The sequence below is a fragment of the Lissotriton helveticus genome, chromosome 1_1, assembly GCF_964261635.1.
Source record: "Lissotriton helveticus chromosome 1_1, aLisHel1.1, whole genome shotgun sequence".
Classification (NCBI taxonomy): domain Eukaryota; kingdom Metazoa; phylum Chordata; class Amphibia; order Caudata; family Salamandridae; genus Lissotriton; species Lissotriton helveticus.
The window spans coordinates 669,723,810-669,743,619 of record NC_136057.1 but is presented as its reverse complement, the minus strand read 5'-3'; positions in this window follow the sequence as shown (position 1 = coordinate 669,743,619).

Here is a 19,810-nt window from a genome sequence, read left to right as displayed (position 1 = left end):
CAGGAACCTCCAGTGCCGATTTTATGAAGGGGAGTTGCAGCTGAGTCAATGATTCAAATTGCTCCCACTCAGAGTTATTCTGCAGCAGAAAATCCAATTCAGCGTGATCTCGCAGGGAAAGGTATCTGTCCATGTGAGGCCCTCTTTTGTTCCAGCCTGCAGCCTTGTTCCACTGGAAGAATCTGAGCTACAAAAAAGTGACTACGTCCGATGGTAGAAATCTTCATATGGTGAAGGCACCAAAAGTAGCTGTACATTGAGGGACCTTCCTTGGGTGCGAAATTTAAATTTCTCCATCTTTCCTTTTTTCCACTAAGAGTCTTCAGTGTCACTGGGACATTTTCCATTGGTTATCCTGTGTCGTGGAGCCATCTTTGGCCATAGGCTTCTGCCTTGTTCCACTAAGGAATTTTTATATCTAGTCTAGATACTAGTATGAAGGTAAACCTCCTGAATAGGTCAAATCTGTTTTCTGTATACGACCAATGCTCCATCATGATCAGTTCAACTTTCACCTTGCTACCGATTAGGTGCAACTTGATGACACTGGTTGGAACATAACGTTTTCAGTCAATGTTGTTGCATATAAACTTTCACAACTCCAGTTTGGTTTACTGGATTTTTGTGAATTTTTATTTATTACAATTTACTATATTTTTCTGAGTTAATTTGATATTTTTCTTTTGTTTTGTTTTGTCTTTAATACTGTGTCAGTACTGGATAAATAGGCATTGTGGAGTTTCCAGAATATGCTACGCCCTCACACAGCATATTTGAGAATGAAGGCTGTAAGCAATAATGTTTATCAACCAAGAATGTGTGGTTGATCAGGCACAGATATTGAATTAGCAGTGCAATGATGATCGAAAATAGAAAGCATTGGTACAGGTGAAGCCATATAGGCATATAGAGCAGTTTCATCATTGACAAATACAAGATGGGTGAACATGGTAAAGGAAGATTCAGGAATGGTTATGTGAAAATTTAAGGAACACTCAGGTTGAGGACCCTGACAAATAAGGTGGAAATAAGAAGAAATATTAAAAGTTGTTGATTAGGAGAACTCAGGATTGTCTGCAAATTTCTATATGAAACCTTTGGAGATTGTGGCTAATGAGGCCATGAGAGGTTTTCTATAATTATGTCTAATCTTGCCATAATAAAGTGATTCCCCTTATTATGACAAAAGAAACTAGATTTTATTAAAGACCTGAAAGTTAGAGGAGGGCAATAATGAGTAAAAGTAAGTCCTGAATGATGAAAAAAGGACTTAACTAGGGAATCATTAAACATGATATGATTCAATCAATTAGGCTTTATCAAATGCTGGGAATCATCTGATAGGGTATGAAGGAAGTGGTCGTTTAGGGTCACTCGGGTCACTCATGACCACCTCTCAGCCTTCCATACCAAATGAAGAGTCGGTCAGTCAGTAGAGAATATAAACCAGGAATTGTTTATTCAAAGTACAAATTACACTCAGAGTAGAGCTCTATCTGCCCAATCACTAGGAGTGCTGCAGAGTGACTAAAGTCCACAAGCATAGAGATGCATTTAGTACATTTCGTAACTGGGCTAGAACACGCCCATAGTTAAATTTTCCAGGCAGGTGCTGAAAAGCAATGCAAATGAGAGAAAAGGGGAAAAAGGTTATCTCAGTACTCATTTCTAACAAAGTTAGAGAGTACAAGGCCACTGCAGGTGGGCCCGTCTTCAGACTAGTGCGAGAAGGCCCATATCTTTCGAGAAAGGTATGCGCTAATAAGAACTGTACATTCATTAGTGTAGAATAAATCAGCTTCAGAGAAAATCAGCTTTAGAGACATTGTTTCTCAGAAGAAGCAAATGATAGGTTTCGATTATGGTGCAAAATGGCGCTCAGACACAAAATGGAGCCGCAAATGCTAACTTACACAAAGCAATGCGAAAACGTGAATTTTAGTTCAACAGGCCCTCCTTTTTGCATGAGCTAAGTCATTTTGTGAAATAAGGAAAAAGGCACATACAACAACGAATCATGAATACATATCTAGGAGCACTCCGTATTTTCATCTTCAGGAAGAATAGTAAGAAGGGAAGTAGTCTCGAAGATACCCTCATCGATCTGCATGAGGTCTTCGATTTCTTTTTTAATCATAATTGTTGCATTAGTATCATGAATTGGCATTCTCTTAGAAGGAAGAAGTGTGGTGCAATAACAGCAACGTAAGGGGAGACACTGGACTAAAACACAACAGACTATCAGATTCACAATGAAATAGATTACTGTTTCAAGAATCCATCCTCACTCACCAAAAAGCAACCAACTCCAATTCCCGCTCTCTATTCCTTTAACATTTTCCAGGATATCCAAAATGTGCTGGGTAATATTCTTTTCCATATTGGTGATCCCGAGTACACACTGGTCTCCTACTACAGAGCACATACCACAAATCTTAGCTAAAATTAAATCAACTGGATATCTAGTCTGCTTGGAATATATCTGCATACTTTCAAAATAGGTGGTGATAACACATAAGGGTGCTACTGTGGAGTTAGATAATATCTGCAATTTACATCTAAAATATTTTGTAGCTCTTTCACCCAGACCATTGCAGTACCATCAAATGTAATAAAGGAAGAAATAATATATCCAAAAGTGATACCATTACTATAATTATTAGCTTCTAAATCTGTCATTCCATCACAAAACTCTGCTGTCAATGTTTTTTCCACCCACTTACTGTACCTACTAGGTACACCTAGGGGAAGCACCATTCCTAAGGCAACTTTGTTTGTACCATTATGAACGTTCAAGTACGTACCATTAGACAAAAAGTAAAATCCTGGATGTGCATATATAGGACCTTGATAATCCACAGGAGCATATCTAGTATTCATTCCCGAGGTATTCGGCTCCTCCTTCCTAAAGACACTGTATTTTTGAACAGTATTACTCCAGAACCGTTAACATACGAGAATGTGTCAGTCCTATTAATTATCGGGCAACATGCAGGGTAATATCCAGCCTTTTGTGTAACTGTCAAATCTTGATAATGCCAGCCACCAGGGTGATATTCTGCTCTTCCATATACATGTTATCACAATACGTGGTATTGTCACACCCCGGGTACCCTTCCCCTCGTAGCTTTCGTTAATACAGACAAGGACCTGGATACCCCCTACCAAACTCCCCCTTTACCGCTATGAAGTGGGCTGGGTGAGTATAATTGTAATTAGCAAGTGCCAATGGGTATGAAGTCCACAAACCTTTAATGGATTCAGTAAGATAACAAGTTATACTTGTCCCAAAAATCTTTTGTGGATGTCCAAAAATACATTACTCGGGGTTGTACTTTTTGTATGTATTGAAGGAATTACCTTATTCTCAACATTTGATTGGACAATCTGATCTCGTGCAAGATCCCAGGACACCCCACCTAAAATCAATAACATTGGAATCACAAAAACAGTACACAGCATTTTTATTTTAGTTGACCAAAATACCTGTGTATGAACAGGGGAAATCACTGGCTGCTCTTCATCAGGGACCATTCTGCCAAAAGGATGCATAACAAATAATGAAGCAAAGGAGCAGGATTCCAGCAAAAAGAATACACAAGTTCCCAGTGTCTGTCAGAGCCTCAGTGGTACTGGCTCCTATTATTCATCAAAACGTTGGCGCTCTTGAGCTTCCTTTGTCCTAATCTCAGGCTTCCACGTCGAGCACGTATGCTATCCTGTCCAATGTTCAAGCAGTGCAAAAATCTCACCTTTGCAGTCGTAGCAGGTGTATTATTTTTAGTGGAATAAGCCTCAACCCATTTACTGAAAGCTCGAACAACCACCAGAACATACTTCAAATTATTGCACCTCTCCAGTTCGATTTAATCCATCAGAGAACATCAAAAGGAAAAGTCGGCGGTGCAAAATTACTGGGCGTTATGGGGGTACCTTTACCAGGATTGTGTATCATGCACACCATGTAATACTTCATTAATATGCAGCCGTTTTCGAAATGTTATCATTCTGCCATACAGGGTCTGGTAACTGCGAATTTCCTTAACACTAATATTAGCTGGGCCATGGGCCATTGTGACTATAGGAAGAACATACGCATCTGGTAACATCCAAACTCTCTTTTCCTGACTAGTCAATCCAACATCCCTCATCATTTAGTTGTGCTGGACTTTCTTGCTGAATTGCTAATTCCTCTATTGTGGCCTCACTTTATACTCCTTCCACATTTTCAAGGATATCCTCAAACATGGTAGCCACCTAGCTGGACCTGCTACAAACATTATTTTCAATTTAGTTAGGGCTGTTTCCTTAGCTGTCTGATTGGCAAAACCATTTCCCCTACCTAAATCATCAGTGCCTTTCTGATGGGCACTACACTTTACTATAGACAATCTCTTAGGAAGCCTCAAAGCAGACAAGAGCCTCAAAATAAGATGTCCATGTTGTATCTTGGTGCCATGTGAAGTAAGGAACCCTCTTTCTGCCCAGAGTTGTCCAAAATTATGTGCGACTCCAAAGGCGTACTGGCTGTCAGTATTGATATTGACAACCAGTCCCTCACTCAATTCGCACAGCTTGTACCAAGGCAACAAGCTCAGCAGCTTGATCTGACCGATGGGGGATTCGGGATGTCTCATCTATGGTACTCAGCAGTAGTAGTGCCATCTGGTAATTTAAAGCAAGAGCCATCGACATAGAGGTCCCCTTGTGGGTCAAATAAGGGAACATAAGCCAAGTCTACCCGTCCTTTCATCTCTTCTTCCATCCGGAAGATACCATCATGTTTATCAATTTCATCTTTCTCAGAAGGGAGAGGCAGTAAAGTGGCTGGATTCAGAGTGGCAAATCTTTTAATCGTGATGTGTTTTGCAAACAATGTTAATTCATAGCCAGTCAAACGTGCACTGGTGAGGTGCTGTGTCTTTGTTTTGTTCAGAAGCATGTCCACAGCATGGGGTACCATGACTGTGAGATCAGTATCTAGTACGAGTCTAGCCGATTGTCTTATTGAGACAGCCACAGCCGCGACCGCTCTCACAGCCGTTGCTAATCTTAAGATTTTTGTGTTAACAGAAAGCGCGCAGCCAGCCATCTCATGGACAAACAACACAAACAATTTAGTATAATCAGGGGTGCCAAGTACTGGAGCTGAGCAAAGTGCTGTTTTCAAATGCTCAAAAGACTCCGGACATTCAGGCATCCAAGGCAGGGGCTCATGCACATCTTTAGTGGTTAGAGAAACCAAGGGTTTGATTAATAAGGAATAGTTAGGTATCCACTGGAGACAGTAGGAGGTGATACCTATGAAAGCTTGCACATCTTTCTGAGTCTGAGGAATGGGCATTTTTACAATGGTACTGATATGCTCTGGGGTCAGCCTCCTACCCTCCTTCGACAGTAGGTGACCTAAATAGGTGACCTCCTGTTGACAATACTGAAATTTAGAAAGATAACCTTTATATCCATGTTGGGCCAAATGCAATAACAGTTTAACTATACTGTCTTTACAACCCTGATCTGTATCAGAAGAGATGAGGAGATTGTCTACATACTGCACCAATACATTACCTGCAGGAATCAAAAGGGAATCTAACTGACTCTTAAAGCTTGACTATAAATATTTGGGCTCACAGAATAGCCCTGAGGAGCTTGACAGAACCTAAAGCTCCTATAAGCAAGTGTAATCCCAAACAAATACCTGCCATCTAGATGAATAGGGATACTAAAGAATGCATTTTTCAAATCGGTGACAGAGAAAAATGTAGCAGTAGAAGGAATCATTGTCAAAAGAGTAGTAATGTCCGGAACCACTGGAAACTGGGGAACCACTATTTTGTTAACCTCACGCAAATCAATCACAAAACGATAAATATCCTCATGATCACTAGAAGAACCTAAAGGTGTCCTTTTAAGAATAGGAAGAATAGGACTATTACAAATATTGGTAGATGTCTCTTCTACCACTCCCTTCTTAATCAAGTCCTGAATGATTTGCAACAAAGCTTGCTCACCTGCCTGGGGTATTTTATATTGGGAATCCGAGGCAAAATACCACCATCCTTCACCTGTATTGAAACTAGTGGTATCTGCAACAGTCCCACATCCGTATCACCGGTCGCCCACAAGGTGGGCGGCACATCTTTAAATTCAATAGGAAGAGGCGCATCTTTGGACAAACCCAGTTTAGCACATGCTACATCTGGACCCATTGTCATATAGACATTTGCCGGGGAACAATAAATTGTAGCATGCAATTTCTTTAATAAACCCAAACCCAGTAAAATTTCATCACAATTAGATGTCAACAGAAATGGCAAATCCACAGTAAAAGGACCAATAGTACACTAGAGAAACCTACCAAAACATTATTATGGCCAGACAGAGTCGCCCCAGGGACTATATTTCTAGAAACAGAGGTTTTTGTTGCACCTGTGTCCACCAGAAATTTCTAAGTTGAATCTTGCAGTTCTGCTGCTACATAAGGGCCAGGCTCATCTACAGGTATCTAAGCTGGTCCCACACTCTGTCCCTGACTGTCCTAGCTGTACGACATTCCTGTCACCTCATCCATATCATAATAATCATGATAGTACTGCCCCTCACAAGGCTCATCAAAATAATTATTATCAGAATGACCCTGTGCGGCTGCAGCATTTTGACCTCTATCAGCCCCTCCAGCTCCACGACCCTGTCCTCGAGAATCTCGTCCTCTAGGGCCCACCACCCTCTAAAAAAAGAACAGGACACTCACTAGGCCAATGTCCTTCTTCCTTACAGTACGCACACTTCTTCGGCCCCAGGGGCATAGTATTGGGCTGCCCACTTTTGTGTGGAAGCTATTGGACAGGACCACCGCGTCCTCTGCCATTACCTCTAAAAGCCTGCTGTAACAACTCCTTCATTTTCAAATCATTATGCTTCTTCTCCAGCCTCTCCTTTTCCTCATTATTTAGTCGCTATTTCAGGAAGCAGATTGGAAATAAATCTATTGACAAGCAACCGAAGACCTCCCTCAATGGACAAATCCTGTCCAATATAATCCCAAAATGTACCTTCAAATGAAATGAAGAAAATCAGACACACTCTCATTAACATGAAATACTACCATTTCAGGTGTCCTGAAGGAGTCACATAATACTTGGGGGGCAGTGATTTATAATCCACCTGGATACCAACCAGAGCTTAGTGCTAAATTACTCACCCAAGTAATTGGGTACTTCAATGTTCAATGTTCATTTTGAAAAAAAAAAAACCTTTGGCAACTCACTTGAAAAATGAAATGCAGATTCTTCAACTAAAACAATGGGTCAAGGGGCCCACACATACTGCAGGCCAAACTCTTGACCTACTGTTTTCCAACACAGAATCTACACTTGTCCAAGAGATTAGACCTTTCCCTTGGACAGACCACTCACTAATCTCCTTCTCGTTCAGACTACTGGCAATTCCAACAAGCTCTCCTAGGAGCCAATCAGTGGTAGACAGAGCCTGGAGGCTGGTTACTCGTGACGCACTCCAACTTGAATGATCCAGAGGCTCTAGGTACCCTCCCTGTCAACACGGGTGCAGCAAGCCTTGAAACCGAGATCGTAAATACAATGGATCAGTGTGCACCAAAATTGAAACTCCAACCCAAAAAAAAATCACCATCTGAGACATGGTATTTACCTGAACTGAGGGCACTGAAAAGAAAGTGAAAAACAAAGGAACGCAAATTGAGATTGTCTAAGCACGACATGGACTATCTGGTATATAAGGCAGAGTTGAGAAACTACAACAATGCAATATAGAAGGCCAAGAAACCCTACTTCACCAAACAGATAAATGATAACAGCAACTTGCCAAAAGAGATGTATAAAATAGTAAAGGAACTCTGCAAACCAGCCAGCATGTCCCAAACCCTGTCTCCCTCAGTAGAATGCTGTGAGAAGATGAGCAAATTCTTCTGTGATAAAATCAGCAAAATATATTCATCATTTAGTATCAATCCCGCATTAGACACTACCAATTGGAAACACCTGGATCCCCACCACGACGCTGTAGCCCATCTGGGAAATTGTTCCCCTGTCACTGAGGAGGAGGTTGCAAAGGCAATGGGGTAGTTAAATCAGGGTTCCCACTTGATCCATGCCCACACTTCATTTACGCCCGGATTATGACAACACTCTTCTCATATGTCACTCCACTATTTAATGAATCTCTAGACACAGCAGTTTTCCCAGCAACTTGGAAGCAGGCTGTTGTGACCCCTCTGCTCAAAAATGCAGGCATGGATGTTCACAACCCTGCCAAATATCGGCCAATCTCCCAACTGCCTTATCTATCTAAAGTTATGGAGAAGTTAGTTAATCGACAACTGTTCAACTATCTTGAAGCAAGCAAACATCTAGACCCTTCCCAAACGGGCTTTAGAGACACTAATAGCATGGAGGCAACTCTCCTGGCGGTCCTAGATAATATAAGATCTTTAATCGATCAGGAGAAGGCTGCAGCCCTGATCCTGTTGGACCTGTTGGCAGCGTTTGACACGGTCTCACATAATTTGCTGCTGAAAACCCTACACGAAAAAGATACACACGCTAAAGCCCTTCAGTGGCCCAGCTCCTTCTTGAGCAACAGAACACAAACTGTACAAATGGGTGCATTATCCTCAAGCCCAAAATCTATCAGCTATGGTGTCCCACAGGGAGCCTCTCTGAGCCCCATGCTATTTAATGCCTTTGTGTGATTCTTGGCAAGAATTAGTGCGAAATGAGGTTTCAGCATTTGCTCCTATGCGGATGACACGCAACTGGTGATAGCCCTCAAAGATAGGCTTGAGGACACCAGGATTAAACTGAGCAACTGCCTCTCTGAGACAGAAACCTGGATGTCTGAACACTGTCTGAAATTGAATGCAACCGGAAATCCTGCTCTTTGGAGGAGCCAACCCAATATAGAATGCAGCATGGTGGCCCCAATCACTGGGAGATGCCCCAGCACCCAGGCAGACTGCAAAAAACGTGGGCATCCTCATTGACAACACTTTAACCATGCAGGACCATGTGCGAGCCCTATGCGGAAGAAGCTTTGCACTCTAAAACTCTTAAAAATGCTCTTTCACTGGACTCTATTGGAATGCAGAAGAACAATCACACAGGCCCAGTAAGCTAGATTTTGGGGACGCTTTGTTTGTCGGCATGGCAGACTACCTCTTCACACGCCTGCAGGTGATATAAAATGCAGCTGCCAAATTGTGTGCAATAAAGGTAGATATAGCTCAGTGTCAGAATGTACAAGACAGATCCACTGGCTGCCCGTATGTCAAAGAGCTAGAGTCAAACTCTTACGCCATGCACACAAGGCCCTACACCTACATTGTCCCAAAATTCTTTAGAACAAAATCTAATTCTATGCCCTGACCAGATGCCTAAGATTATGCTCTCATGCGAAAGCTAAGACAAAATGGATCAGAAAAACAAGGGCAGGAGGCTGCACATGTTTCCACCCGGCTGCCACTCAATGGAATAAATTACCACTAGATCTATGTCTTACTATGGACTTCCTGGTATTTAGAAGGACACTGAAAACCCATCTGTTCCCCAAGACCTAATGCGGGAGATACTGGCAGCGCCCTACATCCCCCCTCACCCTACCATGTGATCCTGCTCCCCTAGCGCCGTGATATCCTTAGGACGAATGTTGCACTTTATAAATAAATAAATAGAAATCTTTCTGCTCTGGACATGCTGACAATTTATCCCAATCTACCTTTCTTTTTTTTTTTTCAAAACAGATTTTATTGACAAATCACATATGTAGCCACAGATCTCTGTATCCCAGAGGTATCTGCAAGGTATCTATATATTTATACAATAACGCAATCCGCCATTACATTCGCAGTCGAATCAATAGGAACAATTACAGTGAACAAGTCCCCCCACCCGTCCCCCCGAACCTCCCCAACTAGCCCCCCTCCCATCCCACCCTGAACCCTCCCCCCCCCGCACGGCATTCGATCGATCAAGCCACTCGCACACATCCATCCAATCATCGAGCTCACTCCGACGTCTGGATCGGGATCCTGCTCTATCGGAGGCTCTAGCCAAAGACCCCTATATTCAGCCCACCTCTTCCATATCTTGTAGTGTTTGCTGGGGCATCCGCGGGCCAAAAATATGGGCCTCTCCATCCCCATACAGAAATCCAGGCTTCTCTTCCAAACTAGCCAATCTACCTTTCTTGGTGGAATAAGAGAATGCATATACGTAATTATGCGACCTGGCAACGCTAAAATTCCGGGTCAAGGCTTATCACCTGGCATTCTCTTTCTGTCCCATGCTTTAATTTGATCTCATGTACCTTCCAATTCCACAACATGATCTTGTGTATGTAGTTGCCTCCATATATCAATGGGAATTAATAAACCAAAGAAGTTTTCCATATCAGCAAGAGCCATTACAGAGGAAGAAGCAGCTTCGGTCATTTCTTTTGAATATGCAGTTGGATTTTTCTTAAGAGACAATACTTCATTTCTTTGCCACAGTGTATAAACCCATTGCTCCTGAAACCTGGCCACCACTGCTGCAGAAGCAACATTGTAGCAGCCATCTGTTAAAATCTGGTATCTCAGGGTGACATATGGGATAAACCTCTCTCATGGGAAACTGGGACACTGACCTGGTACTTTTCTTATGTAGTCTTCCCCTATAAGCCATTATTGTGGTAACATTAGAAAAAACTTGTTCTGGCCCCATTCACATAATACAGACCCAATCGCTAATGTCATATAGAATTTGAGGTGCTTCCACCTCGAAATACTGTTGCCAAAGACCAACTAATGTTGCGCACATGTGTTTAAAGGCATGCTGCTGTACGAAGGGTTCAAAACTGCACAAGGAAAACAGTTTACTAAAACTAGGCATTTTCAAAAGTAAACAAGTTCACTATAATATGCCTAGCAAAACAATTGCAATTGCTTTTGTCCCAAAGTTGGTTTTTAGTCCGCACCAAATGCAAACCAAAATGGTACCATATCCACAAAGAACCAAACAAACTCACCTGATATATTCAGGTCAAACTAAGGTATTCCCCACTGCCAACTCTTCAGACCAAACGTTCATTCCAAGCATTTCACCGTTCAAGACTCCAGTCAGGATGACCACTGGGCAAGGCACCATCCGGTGGGACAGAAGGGGCAGCTGCGAGTGTCAGGAACTTCGTGCAGGGATCCCTGATCAGTCTGTCTGATCCTACGATGGCCTCGCCCTCCCCCGTCCGTGGAAGGGGATGGGTCAAACACCTGATGGAGTTCCTATTCAGGCATTCACCAAAGGAAGCGGCCCGATAAGGGTCACTCACAACCACCTTTCAGCCTTCCATACCAAATGAAGAGTTGGTCAGTCAGTAGAGAATACAAACCAGTAATTGTTTATTCAAAGTAAAAAGTACACTCAAAGCGGAGCCCTGTCTGGCCAAACACTAGCACTGCTGCCGAGGGACTAAAGTCCACAACCATAGAGATGCGTTTAGTAAATTTCGTAAATGGGCTAGAACACGACCATAGTGGAATTTTCCAGGCAGGTGCTGCAAAGCAATACAAATGAGAGAAATAGGAAAAATTACGATCTCAGTACACATATCTTACAAAGTTACAGAGTCCAAGGACACTGCAGGCGGGCCTGTCTTCAGACTAGTGGGAGAAGGCCCATATCTTATGAAAAAGGTATGCGCTAATAAGAACAGCACATTAATTAGTGTAGCAAAACGTAGCTCCGGAGAAACATAACTTAGAGACAGTTGTTTCTTGAAGGTAGCAGAGCATAGGTTTTGATTATGATACAAAATTGCGCCCAGAATCAAAATGGCGCCGTGAATGCTAACTTACACAAAGCAATGCAAAAACATGATATTTAGTTCAACAGGCATCCAGGCGCTTGCAGGTCCCAGAAGGCTCAATCAAACTGTCAGGCCTGGAGGCCCCTTTGGAATCCTGGAAGTCAGGTGATGTTCTGGAGCTGTTTCGGAGACTTTTTCAGGTCTTTGCTGTGATGTAGGAGAAGGAGGGTCATCCACTTCTGCTTCAGTAGATGCGGAGAGTGGGGCAAGTTATAGGGAGGTATAGAAGATCTTCTCTGCAGTTGGTGGAAATTCAGGCAGTGGTTAATGTAGGTGAGTGCTTGGTTGTTTAGAGCCTTGAGTGTGTGAGTCAACAGCTTGAACTGACATCTCTTCTGTATGGGGAGCCATTAGAGTTGCCTGACTTTAGGTGTGATGTGGGTTTGTTGGGGGAGGTCAGGTACAAGTCTGGCTGCAGTGTTCTGTATGGTTTGAAGTCTCTCTAAGAGGTGTGAGGCAATTCCTACATAGAGAGAATTGCCATAGTGTAGTCAGCTGGTGATGAGGACCAGTGTAGAAGAACTATGCAAACTCCACCCAGGTCTCATGCATCTGTTGAACTTGGTCATGGTGGTGGTAGGGTCATCAGTGAGTGAGACGATGAGATGGGTGTCATCTGCGTAGGATATTGTGTCAAGTCCTTGAGATCTGACGATGTTGGCCAGTGAGGTCATGTATGCATTGAAGAGTGTGGGGCTGAGGAATAAGCCCTGGGGGGCACTGCAGGTGATAGGCGATAGGTGGACCCTCTGTGTTTTTCCATTGAGGAAGGAGGTGACCCATCTGAGTCCTTCCCCTTGGATGCCGATGTAGTGGAGTCTTTTGATCCGCGTGTGGTGGGATACGGTGGTGAATGCTGGCAAAAGGTCAAGAAAGATAAGAATTGCTGTTTTTCCTCGGTCAAGGGTGGTTCAGATGTCATATGTGGCTGTGATCAGGGCAGGCTTACTGCTGTGAGTAATGTGGAAGCCTGATTGGGAGGTGTTGAGTAGCTGGGTCTGCTCCTCATGTGTCATGATTTGCTTGTTTATATTTCTTTCCAGGACCATGGCCAGGATTGGAAGCAATGAGACTGGGCAGTAATTTTTGAGTATGCTGGGGTCAGTGTAGGATTTTTTTTGTAGTGGTCTGACTTCGGAGTGTTTCCAGGAGTCCGGAAATGCTGCAATGGTGATTCAAGTGTTGAGCAGGATAGTGAGTTTCTGGCTGATTCTTTGGTTTCCGAGGTTGAAGATGTGGTGCAGGCATGTGTTTGTGGGAATTCTGAGTGGATGGATTTCATGATGAGATGGTATCCTGGGTGGAGAGGTTGATCCAGGTGGTCAGTCTGTGGTTCTTGTCGGTTGCAGTGTTGGTTTAACTTTCTACTAAGATTTTTGGTGTAGGTTGGGATTTGAAGTTTTGTTGATATGGTTGCAATCTTGTCATGGGCAGGTTGTCGTGCTGTTCTTGTGAGTGTGTGATGTTGTTTTTGCTGGCAAATGGGATTGGAGAATTCCTTATCAATGTTGAAAACATCCTTGATGTTGTTGGCATTGGTTTCGATGCATGTGACTAGGGCTGTTTTGTTCTTGCTGTCCACATAGGTGGTAGAAGTTGAGGATGGTCTTAAAGTCTGTCTTTGCTGGAGCGCCATGTCCTTTCCAGCTGTTTGCTTTCATATTTCACTCTTCTGAGTTCTTGGGTGTACCAGCTGGCAATTTTGAAGGATATTCTTGACTGTAGCTCTTGAAGGGGTGATGCTGGTGACAGCAGCCTGGTTCGAGGTGTTGAGGGCGTCTGTCCAACTGGTCTTTGAAATTTTGCTCCAGCTGTGATGGGGGCCACTTGTCATCTTGGGGGTGGCAGTGTGGAGGCTTGAGATGCTGCAATGCGATGATATAGTGGTTGGTCCATGTGAGTCCTGTGATGTAGCTTTTTTGACGCAGTTGCTGGAGGTGACAATTGGGGGCAATATGTGTCCTGCTGTATGCATGGGGTTGTGAACGATTTGAGTCAGTCTGTGGTTTCTCATGCTGTTGAGAAGGTGGGTGTATAGTTGCCATTGGAGTTGATGATGTGGAAGATGAGGTCACTGAGGAAGATATGTTCTGTGGAGTCCAGGGATAGGGGCACAAAGATGTAGCACAAACTCGTGGTTGGTGTGCAAGGGTGCCTCTGTTGGCGATCTTGTTGGCTGTGACAAGCTTGAAATTGAGGTGTTCCATAGGGATGGTGGTATTGTACATGGTGGTGGTGCACTGTATGATCTCTTTGAGGATGATGGCTATTCCTCCTCATGACTTGATGGTGTGGTCCAGGTGAATGATTTTATACTCATCGGGGATCACTGTTGTGATGTCAGGGGTGGATAAAGGGTAGAGGAAGGTCTCAGTGAGGAAGACGATGTTGAGTGCAAGGGTGGCAATGAGGTACCATAACTCAGTGGAGTGCTTGCGAATAGGGTGCGTGTTAAGGATTAGGCAGTAGAGTCGGTGGGTCACTTCTGGCGTGGTGTGACTGATATGGTTACAATTAATGTTAGGGGTATGTGGCAAGCATTTCACTATGGTCTTTCAACAAATAGACAACAGAGTCATGTGGAAAAAAGGAAGACGTACCATAGAGGATTATGTATTTATTGATGGGGACAGTGATCTAACCATGCAAAGAAGAAGAATATTGATGAAGAAGAGAGTTAAGACCAATGGAGCATTTCTGTTCCAGAAGCAGGGCTTTGGACTCAATGTTATTAATACATTTCAGATGCTGTGAGGTGTGGACATGAAATGGCTAAATGCATAACAATGCCCTCTGTGTCAAACTGTGGAGGATTGCATTATCTCATGGAAAGTAATAACTTCCTGTGGAGATTGCATCATTATACACCTCTAGCCAAGATGCCTCGCATGTAGGGGTTTGCGGAACTCATGAAATTCTACTCTGTGGTTACCTAAAAAGTCAGCGGGACTCTGTGGAGTTCAGCAGCTCCGCACCCTGACCAGGTGCCGCGAGCGTGAGGGGTAGGTGTTCCGCCGTTCCAGTGTCTACGCAAAGGTGTATCCAATCCTTATTACGCTGGCCTCACGGGAGCTTGCTGCGGGGCCCATTCTCAATCCCCTTAGGGTCGCCTAAATAGAGCAGGACCCCTTGGCCCTCTTGTCCTCCGACCCAGCGAGGTTGTATTTGCTTTCTTTATATAGATTGAGCATTGAGTTCACTTTTCTTTGTGTAGTACTTTATTTTAGGTCCTGACGAATCGCCTTTCGGCGAGAAACATGTTGACCACACTAGGGGGTAGAGTTATTGTTCTGTACACCTTTTACGGTCTCTAAACTCCCCCCCCACCCCTTTTAACTAAGGAATCAGCCACGTTATTAAAGTTGCAAGTGGACTGATTACCTTTTTTATCGCCTTCACTCACCACTGCACTGACTACACCTTCTTTTCATCCTCACCCACATCCACCATCGGCAAGGAACTAAAAGAACCCCGTCAAAAGAGTACCTTTGGGGACTCCGTCAGATATTGCAGCGCCGGTCTGACGAGGGGCAGTGAGCCGATGATGACACCGGACACCCTCTAGTAAGGGTGTGTTTCACGCTTATTACTTTGGGTGTGTGAGGCTCTCTAAGTTCCGACTAGGGAACCCTTTCTTCACAGCCACGGTATTCATAATACCAACTCCTTGCTCCACACGGTTTAACGCCCCCTGGGGAACTTTGTACTCTGCTGTTAGCATCACTGTTGTGATGTCAGGGGTGGATAAAGGGTAGAGGAAGGTCTCAGTGAGGAAGACGATGTTGAGTGCAAGGGTGGCAATGAGGTACCATAACTCAGTGGAGTGCTTGCGAATAGGGTGCGTGTTAAGGATTAGGCAGTAGAGTCGGTGGGTCACTTCTGGCGTGGTGTGACTGATATGGTTACAATTAATGTTAGGGGTATGTGGCAAGCATTTCACTATGGTCTTTCAACAAATAGACAACAGAGTCATGTGGAAAAAAGGAAGACGTACCATAGAGGATTATGTATTTATTGATGGGGACAGTGATCTAACCATGCAAAGAAGAAGAATATTGATGAAGAAGAGAGTTAAGACCAATGGAGCATTTCTGTTCCAGAAGCAGGGCTTTGGACTCAATGTTATTAATACATTTCAGATGCTGTGAGGTGTGGACATGAAATGGCTAAATGCATAACAATGCCCTCTGTGTCAAACTGTGGAGGATTGCATTCTCTCATGGAAAGTAATAACTTCCTGTGGAGATTGCATCATTATACACCTCTAGCCAAGATGCCTCGCATGTAGGGGTTTGCGGAACTCATGAAATTCTACTCTGTGGTTACCTAAAAAGTCAGCGGGACTCTGTGGAGTTCTTCTGCTCCGCCGCACTGCTAATGCTGATTTTTAGTGCTAGAAGCTGTAAAATCAGTGCAGAATGCACTAAGTGCCACTCTAGAGGACGTTGCTTTTTTCTGCCACTCGAGTAGTTTTTCTATTCGGCAGCTTTCACAATGCAAGCAGCAACCTTCTCAACACGAGTAGTAGTGACCTTCCGTGGCCACCCATTCCAAGAAATCTCACTGGGACGCGGTCTAGCGCTCGTTTTTTCTCACTCACGCTTGCCAAGTGACCGTTGACAAGCCTCGTGTGAGAAAAACTCTGCCATGCAGCAGTTGGCAGAGTTTTTGCTGAACTCTGTGCTCCTATTAGAGCACAAAGTGGGCAAAATTCTGCAAACTCTGCTGGCAGAGCAGAGTTTACCGTCCTCCACTACTCTATAGTTAGTAGAATTTTGCCATGAACCTACCTCCTTCCTATGTCTTATGTCACAAAGCTATCTGCATAGGTAAGTCTAATTTACATACGCTTTCTATGAGTAGAAAACACCTTTTGCTGAGAAAAAGAATAGTTTGCAAATGTGTTTGCATGTTTTATGCACTACCACATGTGTACATAAACACATACATTTCAGGAATATTTCTGGGAAATCGCCACTGGTGCAGATTTTTAGGTGTAGCCTGAGGCATTCGTGAATTCCAATTCTGCAGCCATGAGAGGTTGGAAACGAGTCTGTAGATTTATGAATGGTCTTAAGAATTTGACTATCTGATTTTTAATGCCCTTTAGCATAGACATGTAATTTACACATTTCAGGGCTGTGTACACACACTTGTCTATTACTTGTCTAGAATGAACTTTGTTTAATATTAGCTTTAGAAGAAAATGACTGAGGAAACAAATACTGGACTAGGGAGAGAAGTATCAAGTTTCGTGAAATAGTGACATTATTTCTAATTTTTCAGTACAACAAACTCAATACATTACATTCCTTTACCGAGGTTGAAAATTCAACCGCTGTAATAACTTCCGCTTATTATTAAACCACAGGGCTGCTTGCTCAAAATAAAGACACTTGTTCTTACCTCAGGAAGGAGTCCGTCATTTAATTCTTGGGCACTGTTGAAAAGGGTTACACCTTGTGGCACACACAGATCTAGCTTTCTGAACTTCAAATCCTTTCTTTACCCTGGATTTGAATTCGTAGCACATCAGAGGTGTTTTGTAAGCTAAGTCATCCATTCATGAATATTCATTCAGAAAGCAACCGGGACCTGACTTTCATCTGAAACACGATGTTCTAGACAGAGTTTAGCCTCTTGCGTCTAACATGACAGTATTGCATGAATATTGAAAAGACACTTTTTCATGTGTTTCTAATTAAAATTATATTTTATCAGTAATGCTGTATCGTGTACGATAGCACACATTGCTAATATTTCCCAATGACACTTTAACCTTGTGGGCTAACACTACCGTGAATTGCTAAATGATGGTGCCGCTTTGATAATGTGAAAGCATTAAACATGGGCAGAACAATAATTCAACCAAAGTATTAACTGTCAACAATCCCACATTCTCTCAAATTAAATATATGGGTGTCACTTCTTAGAAGCGTCTCTAAAAGCGATCGGGGTAGAGGGGGCACACTGGGCTACATATAAAATCAGTTAAGCCACCTGCAAAGGCCAATTGTAAAAAGAAATGTATAAGCACACGTGCTTGTGTATGCATGTGTATACACACACACATGTATATATATTTTTTAAAAGGTTAAAGAGCTGCTATAGTTAGGGGATCAAATAAGATAAACTAACGTTTAAGAACCGAAAATAAAAATGAAGTTCACTGTAAATTGAGTCAACCATAAATCCGTCAGGGAAATGTTCACATAAAAAATCAAACCAAGATTCATGATATACAGCAGATCTAGGGGGAAACATCACTTACAACGCAACTTTTACCACGCAATGCTTTTACATCGCAGCTTTTACAACGCAACCATTATAACGCATTGCGCTGGGGGGCGCACTAGGATAGGGAATAAGTTTAATTTACTGTCTTTTTTATTTGCGGAGACTCCGCAGTCATAAAGGTACTACCAGCAGAATAACTTTCTGAATGGTAAACAATCATTAACCTACACTAAAGTGTAAGTTTACCTTTGTGACTCAGGCCCCGAGAGTTTACTCCTCTTCTTTTTACTGTATACAGGCTTTAAAAAACAACACTCAAGAAGTTTGAACCTTCCTGTAATGCTTGGCCATACCTCGACAGGACTACAAAGGGCAATAACCACTTTACAGATCTATAATGAAGATAACCGTTTAAAACTAAACCTGACCAAAACAAAGTTGTGCACTTCGGAAAAGTGGTGGATTACCAGAGAGAAGCTAGCAACAGCCGACTCATGCTTATTTTTGGAAGTGTGAAAGGGACATGGATTAAATTCAGTGGGGGCTGGTGCCAGGGTAGAGAGGTGGGGGAGGAGGGCAATGGACAATGGAGGACGAAAAAAATAATAAATAAATACAAATAAGAACTTACATGCCACATCACTGTTCTTCTGATATTCAGGCTCCACTAGAGACAGCACAGGTTCCTGACTGCCTTGCAGCCAATCCTGAGGCTGCTCTCATTTCATGATGAGAGCAGCATCAGGACTAGCTTGAGCGCCCTGGATTTGCACTACCAGGGAGAATGGGAGAATGTGCCTTCTGTCTCCAACCTGGCAACACAGCTTGAATTGGAGACAGCTTTAGTGCGCATTACAATTTGGCCAGCCGAGACGGCCGACCAAACCATCACACGCACTGATAACAGTGTCCACCACTCCCCCTGTGACTGCTCCCCCCCCACATGGCTCCACACCCAGGCCTTGGTTTCTAGAGCAAACAAAACACGATACTAAACATGTTTTTGACCTTTTTGAGGCTGCTGACGGAGAGGGAGGGTAACACTCCTCTGCCACAGTGGGGGAGAGGCAGCTGATTAAGTTTAAAGAGTCAGAAGCATGCTTTTTGCAATCGAGCAAGCTACCTAAAATTCATTCCATCAGCATATATCTGATCCCTGTATGGGTCGAATTTCACAGTAAGTAAGAAACTTTATTGCGCGATTTAAAAAACCTTTGCAAGTTACTAAATGTTAAAATGTACGTGTTAAAAGAACGTGGAAGTTCAAGTCCTTGTAGTAAAAAGTACCCCCCCCCCCCTTTATTTGTCCTGGAGTAGACCAGCCTGGGTGCCCAGCCCCTTTAGTCAGTTGGTATGATGACTCTAACTGGTTGGCCTTTTCTGGGTAACTGCAGGGAGGACTTGCCAGATTATTATTCTGATGAAGGTCAAATTTACACAAAGGGTGTGGAGAAATCTTCTTGGAAGCAGATAGGTTCTTTTCAGGTTACGAAGCAGCGCTTCCCTTAGCCAATTCTGATTGAAATTTGGCTTCATTAACCTCAAAATGATTACAGACCTTCACTTTATAAAATATTGTTAAAGATTAAAAACAGCTCCATCAGTTTAATTTAAAAACATGATCTGGAATGAACTATGTGAACATGTGAACACGTATATCTATAATGGGAATTCCAACTTTAACCGAGTTCTCAAA